Source organism: Myotis brandtii, unplaced genomic scaffold (assembly GCF_000412655.1).
Source record: "Myotis brandtii unplaced genomic scaffold, ASM41265v1 scaffold1834, whole genome shotgun sequence".
Taxonomy (NCBI): Eukaryota; Metazoa; Chordata; class Mammalia; order Chiroptera; family Vespertilionidae; genus Myotis; species Myotis brandtii.
The window spans coordinates 88,248-100,514 of NW_005356811.1; the positions used below are offsets into that span (position 1 = coordinate 88,248).

General features: G+C 44.3%; 2 pseudogenes; one reads left to right on the forward strand and one right to left on the reverse strand.

The window, feature by feature from the left end:
* Nucleotides 1-1,392, forward strand: part of LOC102251106 — a 19,831-nt pseudogene extending 18,439 nt beyond the window's left edge.
* Nucleotides 1,393-11,098: 9,706 nt separating this feature from the next.
* Nucleotides 11,099-11,782, reverse strand: LOC102251392 (annotated as a pseudogene).
* Between the last annotated feature and the right edge of the window lie 485 nt (nt 11,783-12,267).

Genomic DNA, 12,267 nt, shown 5'->3' on the forward strand with positions numbered 1-12,267 from the left:
CATTGGTGTGTGTGTGTGTGTGTGTGTGTGTGTGTGTGTGTGTGTGTGTGTGTGTGTGTGTTTGCCTTGTAAATTGAGAGCAGTCCTCAGAGCAGAGGTGCTTGAATTCATTTATTCCGTTGTGACTCTAATATCAAGAGAAGGTAATAAGGAGGAGATCCTTTTCAATTCACTGAATGCTTTGGCAACCAGATTAATAAAGTGCAAGATTTACATAGTGTGCACAAGGCACCTTCTATGACTTGAAGTTTCAACAGCAACATGCAGGCTACCTTGTTTCTGAATATTCTCTGACACCATCCCTCACCCTGCTCTTTCTTGCTCATTCCCCTGGATACACTGGGTCGTTTTGAGCCCTGATTTTCTAAAACAGCCATCTTCTCAGGGCCTTTGCACTGGCTGTTCCTTTTGCCTGGAAAAAACTTCCCCCTTAGTCTGATGCCTATTCTTCATTGAGGTGTCTGTTTAACTGTCACCTGTTGGCAAGTCTTGCCTAAACTCTATAAAAAGATCACCCTCTATGCACTCTCTCCATTGAATGTGATTTACTTTTATTTATTGCATCTTCAGCATTGCATATGTGATATTATTATTTTTATTTGATTAAATTCATTCTCCATCATTAATTTGTAGAGACTTTTATTTTTCAGCATCCCATATTGTGAACAGTGCCTGAAGCATGGTCTATAGCCAACATACAGGGTGTCCCCCCAAAATGTATATACACTGTACCAGCTGACAGCTCAATATCAAAAATAAAATTCATTTTAATAAAAACTGCTTTTATTATTACTCAAACTGTTGGCACACATTTTTTAGACACCCTATATTTACCTCAAGTGAATGAAATATATCCTCAATAAAACAGCAATATACATTATGTTTGAAGAATTGACAGTAAAAAGGGAATTTCTAATGAGAAATGACAACAGAGATGAATTAATAGAAACCAGAAAATACACCAAATAAGAAATTATTTTCTGATTCTAAAATATAAATATGTCATTTATGCTCAGTTACTAATGCTTGCTAATGTGAAAATTAGTTACTCATTTTTTTCTATTTTCTAGTAGTCACCTCTGACACATGGAACCAGGCAATGGTACACAAATTTCAAAATTCCTTCTTCTGGGACTTTCACAGGCACTGGAGCTACAGCCCCTCATATTTGGGCTTTTCCTCTTCATGTACCTGGTCACTGTGTTTGGAAACCTGCTCATCATCCTGGTCATCAGTTCAGATTCCCACCTCCACACACCCATGTACTTCTTCCTCTCCAACCTGTCCTTGGTAGACATCTGTTTCACCTCCACCACCGAGGGCCCTGGAAAGATTCCTTGGCAGGGAAGCTTTTCAAGGGCCAACTGTACTAGGCTGAAGAAGTTACCATGAATGAAGGATTGAAAGCCTCAGAGCCCATTTTTCTGACACAAATAAAGCCAATCTTTGGACCATACATAATGGAAAATTCTTAACTCATGGGTTAACATTAATTCCTTTAGCATAATTTATTCTCTTCTGACATATATTATTCCAAGGAATATTTCTATTGTTTCTCTGAAAGAATAGTCATGAATTCTACTACCCCTATGGACAAAACTACATTTCAGTACCAAGGTATTTACATCATTTTATTGTAGAGGAAAATCTGAGACCGTAGTCTTCATGGTGCACATCTAATCATTAAAGAGCAGATATGATGTCTATGTGTAAGGGTCTTTATTCATTGGGGTGAAAAATTACCTGGAGAGTTTTATGCACTTTTTCTTAACTATTTTCCTATTTTTGCTGAAAATCTTTCAATGTGCTCCCTACAAATGTGACTCCTTCTAGTGCTCCAAGTTAAATATTTCCCCTTTTCTAAAGTTTTCCAAATCTACCAAAGAGACAGTGAGTGAACAATCTCCATATCATACAATATATGTCTGAATGAAGCTTATCTAACACATATTTTCTCCATAAGTCACATCACAGCTTTCTTGCACTTAGAGACACTAGACAGGTTTCAGTGCTATATGTGGGGGCCAATATCAACAGTGAAATAACCAACAGGAAGAAGAAAACTGTGAAACATGTGGCACTACATAGACGATGAAAACTACACATTATGGTATCAGAGCTGAAACAAGAAGGCAGCGTCTTGCCTTGTTGGACCTCAGATTAGAAGTGGCCAGTAAGCAATTCAGATTGTTCTCTTCTCTGTGCATGTCTGAGAATGACCACTGAGTTTTCACCAGTACTGATATTGGGTTGCAAATAAGTGTTTGCAAGTAGGTGAGTTCTCAAATATGGAATCTGTGAATAACGAAGAATGACAGAACAAATGCATGCACACACACACATAAGCATACAGAATCTCAGTGTGTGTGGTGTGTGTGTGTGTGTGTGTCCATGACTCAACATAAGCAACAATGACAGGATAGTAGGAAGCCAGTGGGGCTGGAGGAAATAGTGAGGGGGCAGTGGGAGGAGATGATGGCAGGGAGGGACAGAGCAGAACTTATAGAGCCTTGTGGGTCACAAGCAGGTCTTTGACTTTTGTTTTGAGTGTGGTGGGAGCAGAGGTTGTCCCCTGGTCACTGTTGTGGGAACAACCTGTGTGTGGGGGGGTGGGGAGTGGGGGGATGGGAAGTGGAGTGGAGCTGAAAGGTCAGGGAAGAAGTGACTGAACTGTTCTAAGTAGAAGACAATGGGACTGGTCCAGGGTAAGGCCATAGAGGAGATGAAAAGTGGGTGGGTTCTGGATGGATTTTGAAGTAGAACCCTTAGGGTTTGCTGATTCTGGGGTTTGGGGGTGGGAGGAGAGCCACAGAGATAGACATACAGATGACTCTAGGGTTTTCACTTGAGCACCTGGGCCACTAGAAAAAACACTGAGGCCCACTGAGGCAAAGGAAGTGCCCAGTTCCACATGGGTCCACAGTGGCTTCATCCTCAGCCAAGGCCTGGCCCTGATGTGAGAGCTCTGGTGGTTTAGATATCATGAGGGGCAGAGCCTGCTCAAAACCAGGCACCTCCTCCAGTTGCCTCTCAAGTCCACATCCCAGTACTCCCCCTCAGGCTCTGTTCTCTTCCTTTCGGTCTTGTTTCCAGAACTACTGCTCCCTGGAGACTCAGACCATGTGCTTCTGATTTTTTTGTGTTGAAAATATATGGCAAGAGCAGCCATGAAAGCCTTATGTGGAAGAGGCTGGAAGCAGGGGTAGGAATGGGGCACATTCCTCCCTCGGGGATGGGTAGGGCTGTGTCTAGAAGCCCAGCAGAATCTCCAGGGCATCCGGGAGGGGGGAGGCATCCTCCCAAGCCAGGCCAGAATAGCTGCTTCCCAGGACAGCCTTCCAAGTATTGGCCCTCTGGCGCCCACCCCCGCCATGGCTCCAGCTGCTCTGACCCTCCATCTCCTGGTTCGTTTCTTCCTGCACATTTCCTCCTAGGAGTCATGATTGTAGCATTTGGTTTTCCTCACCCACTCCTTCCTACACAGCTCTGCCACTCCCCGGGACCTCCTTTCCAGTGGCCACATGAGCCTGGATACCCAGGGAGTCTCAAATATCTGCAGTAGGACCTGTGTGGGACCAGAGCCACAGGGCAAATGTCCAGCTTTTCCTGGCACTTTTCCTGTCCTCCTTTCCACCATCTGGGTATCTCTGGGCCCCTCCTGTCTCTCCATGTCAAAGGCCTCAGAGGGGTTGTCTTAACTCATTTGTCCTTAACTGAGCACTGACACCTGCTCTAGTTACTGCTTTTCTAGGTTATGCATCTACACAGAGACCAATTGTGCTTCTGATTTTTTTGTGCTGAAAATATATGGCATGAGCAGCCATGAAAGCCTTATGTGGAAGAGGCTGGAAGCAGGGGTAGGAATGGGGCACATTCCTCCCTCGGGGGTGGGTAGGGCTATGTCTAGAAGCCCAGCAGATTCTCCAGGGCATCCCGGAGTGGGGAGGCATCCTCCCAAGCCAGGCCAGAATGGCTGCTTCCCAGGACAGCCTTCCAAGTATTGGCCCTCTGGCGCCCACCCCCGCCATGGCTCCAGCTGCTCTGACCCTCCATCTCCTGGTTCGTTTCTTCCTGCACATTTCCTCCTAGGAGTCATGATTGTAGCATTTGGTTTTCCTCACCCACTCCTTCCTACACAGCTCTGCCACTCCCCGGGACCTCCTTTCCAGTGGTCACATGAGCCTGGATACCCAGGGAGTCTCAAATATCTGCAGTAGGACCTGTGTGGGACCAGAGCCACAGGGCAAATGTCCAGCTTTTCCTGGCACTTTTCCTGTCCTCCTTTCCACCATCTGGGTATCTCTGGGCCCCTCCTGTCTCTCCATGTCAAAGGCCTCAGAGGGGTTGTCTTAACTCATTTGTCCTTAACTGAGCACTGACACCTGCTCTAGTTACTGCTTTTCTAGGTTATGCATCTACACAGAGACCAATACTTGGAAGCAAGTGCTTTTAGAGGCCTTTCTGGGCCTTAATAAATCAGCCCATCCATCTCCCAATGGTTGATGAAGGAGGAACTTGTCTTCCTGTTCCTGTGTCTAGATAGGGAGACTGGAGCACAGGCAGGGGAGGTTGCTCACCCAGGGCCACACCACCAGACAGTGGCAGAGTTAGGACCTGACCCCTGACTACTCTGGTCTTCTGCTCTCATGAAAGCTGTAGACAAGGTTCCAGCTTTCAATTCTGCCCAGATGAGAGAGACAGGAAATAGCAAATGAGCAGGAATATACCATTCAGTGACAAGGGTGATCAAGATCTCAAAAGAGGAGGACTGGGTGAATTCCAGTTGGGGGTGAATGATTTACTCGGACTCATAACCTAGAAAAGCTGTTATACTCCTGGTCACAATGTATTACAGGGAAAGGATACAGATTAAAATCGCAAAGAAAAAGGCACATGGGTGGGATTCGGGGGATCTTTTCCCAGTGCAGTCCGACCTGTCAACTCTCCCAGATGAATGATTCACTCAGACTCATAACCTAGAAAAGCTGTTATACTCCTGCTCACAATTTATTACAGGGAAAGGATACAGATTAAAATTGCAAAGAAAAAGGCACATGGGTGGGATTCAGGGGATACCAGGAATGAGCTTCCAGGTGTCTTTTCCCAGTGCAGTCCGACCTGTCAACTCTCCCAGCAATGATTTGTGACAACCTGCACTGAGTATTTCAGGGAAACTCACCTGAGCTTTGATGTCCAGGGTTTTTACTGGCAGTTGTTCACTTGGGCTTGGCTGACCACTCATGTGGCTGACATCAGCCTATTTAGAGGACAAGCTAATAGTGCATGGTGACTCAAGGCCTCTACCATGAGTCACATTGTGAGCATGACTCTCTAGTGTGTCTAAAGTCTAAGGTATGCAAACACTGTTATCAGACAAGATACTCCAGATCCTTAAAGATGACCTCCCAGAAGCAACGCAAGGGCATCATGCAGACAGACCTTCCTTTGGAAGGTTCAAGCCCTCTAAGTTAATTATTTGTGGCACAGGAGTAAATAGTGGGTCAGGAATGCATATTGAAAGAGTTCATGTTAAAGTTAGAGCTGGAATGAAGTGGGTGCTTCCCTGATCCAGCCTTCAGATGAGATTTCAGCCCAGGGCAATACCTGTACAGCAGCCCATGAAAGACCACGAAGGAGGAGCCATGCAGATGTCTGGGGTGAGAGAGTTCCAGGCAGAGGGGAAAAAAGAGTATAAAGATGGAACTGAGATCCCAAGAAGAGAAGAAAGGCCAAGAGGGGATGAAGAAAGGAGGTGATATTAGAAGGGCCATTTGGAATGCCTTATGGACAGAATGACACCCCCATTTGGGGCCTGAACAACTGAGCTTCTGGTGGAACCATATACAAAGAATGGGAAAATCAGAGGACAGACTCCAAGACAGCCCCCATGACCCCTGGTATCCATGTGTAATGCACTCTTCTTGAGTGTGGGCAGGCCTCATGACTCACTCAGAAGGGCCATTTAGAATGCCTTATGGACAGGATGACACCCCCATTTGGAGCCTGAACAACTGAGTTTCTGGTGGAACCATATACAAAGAATGGGAAAAATCAGAGGAAAGACTCCAAGACTTCCCCAATGACTCCTGGTATCCACGTGTAATGCACTCTTCTTGAGTGTGGGCAGGCCTCATGACTCACTTCTAACAATACATTAAGACAAAGGTGGTGAGATGTCACTTTCAATATTTGGTTACAAAGATTGAGATTTCCATCTTGCTCCCATGGCGTGCACGCTCTCTGTGTGTCTCTCTCTTCCTCCCCCTCCCCACCCCCCCCCTCTAACCTTGCTCTGGTAAAACCAGCTGCCACATTGTGAGCTGCCCTGTGAAGAGACCAATGTGGGGAGGAGCTGAGAGCTGCCTACTGAACAGCCAGTGAGAAACTGAGTCCTGCCAACAGCACCTGAGTGGACTTGGGAATGGACCCTTCCCTCATCAAGCCCTCAGCTGACACTGTGGCCCATTAGTGACCCTGAAGCAAAGAAAGCAGAGAAACCATACCTCATTCCTTACCCTCAAAAACTTTGAGATCATAAGTATTTGCTGTTATTTTAGGCCCTTACATTTGGGACAATTTGTTGCACAGCAATAAATCACTAACACAACAGATTTGGCCAGAGATTCAGTGGTGAGTCAGGAGTAATAGTGTTTGCCAGGTTGAAATAAAATTGTAATAGATGTCTGCTTTGGGCTGTCTTCCCCAAACTGCAGAGCCTCACGAGATCATAAGGATTTGCTGTTATTTTAAGCCCTTATGTTTGGGGGCAATTTGTTGCATATCAGTAAATCGCTAACACGACAGATTTGGCCAGAGATTCAGTGGTGAGTCAGGAGTTTTAGTGTTTGCCAGGTAGAAATAAAAGTGTAATAGACATCTGCTTTGGGCTGTCTTCCCCAAACTGCAGAGCCTCAGAAAAGGATTAAGTGCAGGTCCATCATTGGAAGTGTATCTTACAAAGCATGAGTAGAGGACAAGGGAAGTGAGATGTAGGCAGTAAATACTGATTTTGAATGAGCACATTTCTGTGGTGGGCACCTGGGGCTCAGTCCCTCCAGGGACCTCTGAGAGTGCGTAGGAAACACCCTTGAGGAGTGATGGAGGGTCATTCCCAGAGATGCAAACTCCTTATCAGTTCTGACCTGCAGCCACATGGGCCACAGAAAGCCCCAGGCAGAGCATCCCGAGTGTTCACCAGAGCAGGGACTATAGTGATACGAATGAGGCACAAAGATTAATTGTTCCCGTGGCCTCAGTTCTACAATGTCTTGGCACATTGCTATTACAGACCCCATCTTAATTTAACATTTTGATATTTAAATCGTCATGAATGTTTTGCATTAATTTTGATTTCTTAAAAACACTTCATTTAAATAATAGTCATCTTGACTACATGATTTTCTTGGCACCCCTTAAATTTTGTTTCACTTCTCACCCTTCTCCCAGCCCTGGGGATCATGGATGAGGGCATTAGCACACATGGGAGAGGACTCAAGTGTCAGCTGCCACATCTGAGTCAGAGTGGGCTCAGTTCTGCTCTAGTAACAAGCAAACCCCAAATCTCCATGGTTTAATGCATCAGAGATTTTCCTTCTTACCTTGCTACTGTTTGCACACAAAGGAAAAGAAAACAGTGTGTGGACATTCTAGGTCTCCTGCCATGGGTTTTTTTCTTTTTTGGTTTTATAAATATATTTTTATTGATTTCAGAGAGGAGGGGAGAGGGGAGAAAGATAGAAACATCAATGATGAGAGAGAATCATTGATAGGCTGAGACCTGCACGACCCCTACTGGGGATGGAGTCTGCACCCCGGGCATGTGCCCTTGACTTGAATAGAACCTAAGACCCTTCAGTCCACAGGCAGAAACTCTATCCACTGAGCCAAACCAGCTAGGGCTGGATTATTTTTTAATGTGGTGAAACACAGGTAACATAAAAGTTACCATCTAACCATTATTTAAATTGACAGTTCAGTGCATTAAGTACATTCACATGCAACCATTATCACCATTTATCTCCAGACTTTCTTATCTTCACAAATTGGAACGTGGTCCCCATTAAACATTCATTCCTCCTCTTTCTCCCCCAGCCCAAGGCACCCAGCATTCTACTTCCGGTCTAAATGAGTTTGACTCCTCTAGGGACCTCATAAAAGTGGAGTCACACAGTATTTATCTTTTTACGACTGGTTTATTTCACTCAGCATAATGTCCATGTTGTATCATGTATCAAAATTTAAGTCCATTAAAAAAATTTAAAGTAGTAAAAAAAAATATTTACGTTGTAACCATTTTTAAGTGTGCAGGTCAGTAGTGTTAAGTACATTCATATTGTTGTGCAACCAACCCCTAAACCTTTTTTTCATGTTCTTGCAAAACTGAAACTCTACACCCACTACACACTAACTCACTCCCCATCCTCTTCCTTCCATGCCTGACAACCACCATTGTATTTTCTGTTTCTATGAATTTAATTACTTCAGATATGTCATATAAGGGAAATAATGCAGTATTTTCCTTTTGTGACTGGCTTCTTTCACTCAGCATAATATCAGCAACTCTATTCTCTCAAATACTTATTTCTCTATTGCATGTGCACGTCAAATGCCATCTCCTTCCATCAGGACCCCATCCCCAACAAATACAAGTATCACATTGGAAATCATTTTGAAGATGTTAAGATTAGTTCAATAAAAAGAGAAGCAATGTCTACATGAGGATGTCAAAAAGGATAGTATCATGAAAGCAACAGCTCTCTAGCTGTGTTAATCAATGAGTTAAGTCCATGGACTCTAGATACCTGGAAGGAAAAAGTTTTACTTTTTAATCCTAGAAATGATAAGTGGGAGGCAAGCTGCAGAGGGGAGATGCTTATATTTGGAAGGACCTGACCCTCTAGAGTAGAACTTCCACATCTGGTCATTAAACATATTTTTACTCTCTCTCTCTTCTCTAAGATCATTGAGCTGTTGAGGGCAGATGAAGAAATAAAGCTTAACTGAATTAAAATTTACCTGGAAGTCTGTTTGTAGATGTGGCCCCATTCTTTTCTCTTTCCACATCTTTGTCCATGTGATTGTAAGCTTCTGCCATCCAGAGGTGTAGTCTTTTTCTCCACCTTTCAATCTGGGTGGGAGTTAGGATTTTTTCTTTGTTTTTAAAAAAAATACATATATGTTGGAAGTGATAGTGCACTTTACCAGGCCTTGGTGCATTTCCACTGCTCTCACTCAGAACCCTGGCTGAGCCATATGAATAAATCCAAGTGGGCCTTCCAGAAAAGAAGAGGTCATGCAGACAGAGCTCATTTATTCCAGCCAAGCCCTCCCTAGATCAGTCACCATAGCTGAGCCCCTAATACATTAGAAAGCCCAGCCAAGGTCAACAGAGACACCCCCGCTGACCCATAGCTGACTGCAGGCTCATGAGGAGACCAGCAGAGATGAACACCTTCCCACTACACAAAGCCATTGGAAAATAAAGGAATTATATTCAACTGTTTGCTTTTATGGTGGCTTGTTTTATAACAACTAGTGGCCCAGTGCACGGATTCATGCACATTGAAAGTAAATTAATTGGCTGGTGGGGTGGGACTGGGAGAGATGGGCCAGACATGCCCTGGAGCCAACCTCCTGTGGTCCCTCCCCAGCTGGCTGCACCTGGGGTGGCGCTACTAACCCTAACCCTCCCAGGCCTGCTACACCTGGGGTGGTGCTGTGGCTTGAAGGGCATCTGAGGTCACCGTAGCTTGGCAGTAAACCAGATTCAGGGCCAACAGTGCCCCAGCAATAACATAACCCATGGCCGAAGGGGGAATTGTGTGGCCAAGGAATCAGGCTCCCTCCTCTCTGGTTCCAGTGGGCATCACCTGAGAACCACCACTACCAAGTCACTGCAGCTTGGCATCTCTTGTGTTGAGCGTCTGCCCCCTGGTTGTCAGTGTGCATCATACCTACCAGCTTGTCAGATGGTTGGATGGCCGCTTAGCCTTTTATATATATAGACTAGAGGCCCAGTGCATGAAATTCATGCGGGGGGGGGGGGTGTCCCTTAGCCCGGCCTGCACCCTCTCCAATCTGCCCTCCCCTGCAGGCCTGATCGCCCACAACTGCCCTCCCCTGCCAGCATCTTGTGGTGGCCATCTTGTGATGACATTGTGCAAGGCCCTCACAAGATGCCACCTATGCTTTTATTATATAGGATAGTGAATTGATCCTATAATCAAAGAGAACAGAACTGAGGGATATTATCATAATCTGCTACTTCTTACTTTTGGCATTTGTACTGATATTTGAGGACAGCATTCACAGTGATTCTGATATTCAAATATATTCAACTGTATTTCAGATAATGGTATGAAAGTGCCTCCACTGAGGTTCCTTCCAGGTAGTCAGGACAGGGTGGGAGGACATGCATGTTTGTGCAGGAAAATCTGTGATTCTTATTCACATGACTGGGCAGAATTTCCACTCCCGGGTGATTAATCCTCTTTATTTTCATTTTTTATTTTTCACTTTGGTTATTTTGACAGGTTTCTCTTTTTCAGATTCTCTACTCATATTAACATTGCCAGGAAATAAAAACTCCCCCATACCAAAACACTATTGCAGATCTGGTACACTTAAACATATGACTTTATTGGAAGTGCTATCAGCATAGCCTTGGCAAATAGTCCAAAGCATATATTTCAGAGGTTTTTTAGAAATTGTTTTTAATGTTCATGTTTAATTCTTAGGCCAAACTGCTTTCTAATGAAGACAGCATTGTGCTTTGTGCAAGAATGGAAACCTCAAAATAATCATCATAAAGCTTCTGGGATAATAAACTAGGATGGTCCACAGATGTAAGATGAAATCTACATTGTTGGAATTATAAATGGTTAGAGAGGCCCAGACTAGAAGACAAGCCCAAACCACCATTAGAAGAATGAAATATGATATGGTCCTGTATGTATCCTTAAAGGTTTGTTTGAGCCCTCAGTCTAAATTGTGAGGATTGATCTGAATTCAGTTCAGTCTAGCCAACAGAAAGTGACTTGCAATTTTTAAATTGTATTTATTATACACAGCATGTACATTCTAGAAGTTTCCTTTAGTGCTACATTTTTGTACTTTTTGTCCTGGCAATTTGAGGGTGTGCAAATACCACAAAGTCATCAGTAAGAAGAGGCTGACATGTCATCTGCAATCATTGTACTGAAGTCTAAAAGAAAATTCCAGGTATCTTTTGCTATTGATTGTTTATGATGTCCCAACAAAAACTAAGAATTTAAAGCTTCCATTAAGCACTAAATTCCAGTAGGTAATGGCAATTTCTATATCTAATCCTATCTGTCCTGGATTCTTTGCAAAATTAAAAGTAAACTGGTAAAAATCCTTAAATTGTGCTTATCATTTCAATCCCTGTTCCATCTTGGGTATCTGGGCCTCTGTGCTGTCACTTCCTAATTCTGTCATGCCCCATATGACCTCTTGTTTGGAGAACTTGCACTGTGTTGCTGCTCTGAACTTCCACACAATGATCAACACACTAATGCTAGCTGGATGGAGTGCCAGGTCAGCACTACTGTATACCATCTATTCCTAGTTTATTTTTACCTTGAGGATCTTTGTGTCTAGTGCATAGTTGTTCTAACTTCTTCCTGTCCAATGATCCTTTTACACTGTCTCATATATATGGTTCAGGATTTGGAAAAAATTGGTCTGTTAGAATATCTATCTTCCAGTCATTTTGAGACAGGAAACTTACTGCTGGTTTTCCACTAGGTTGTATGAAGATCATAAAGTAACCATGGGTATCCTTCTGCAACAACTTAAACTTGACCATGTTGTGTCCTCTGGGCCTCTTCCCTCCTCCTCCAGCTCCAGGGTGAATGGAGGATTGACGGCTCCTCTCTCGGGCTCCTGGGCTCCAGTTCATGCACAGTGCAGGGCAGCCCTTGGCGCAGCTGAGGAAGCAGCCCTGGGCCTGGGAGAGGCAGAGGGTTGAGGGCAGGTGTCAGGAGCCCCTCGTGAGTTTTATCCTGAGGGAGGGGCCCTCTCAGGCATGTGTGACTCATCCTTTGATTATAAAGATTGAAGATGTTCCTGATTTAAAGGCATATATATATGTATGTATAAATGTATGTATCCATTAAACTCTTCTATATATCTATATATCTATACTAGAGGCTCGGTGCACGATATTCGTGCACTGAGGGGTGGGGTTCCCTCAGCCCAGCCTGCCCCTCTCACAGTCTGGGAGCCCTCAGTGGATGTCCTACTGAT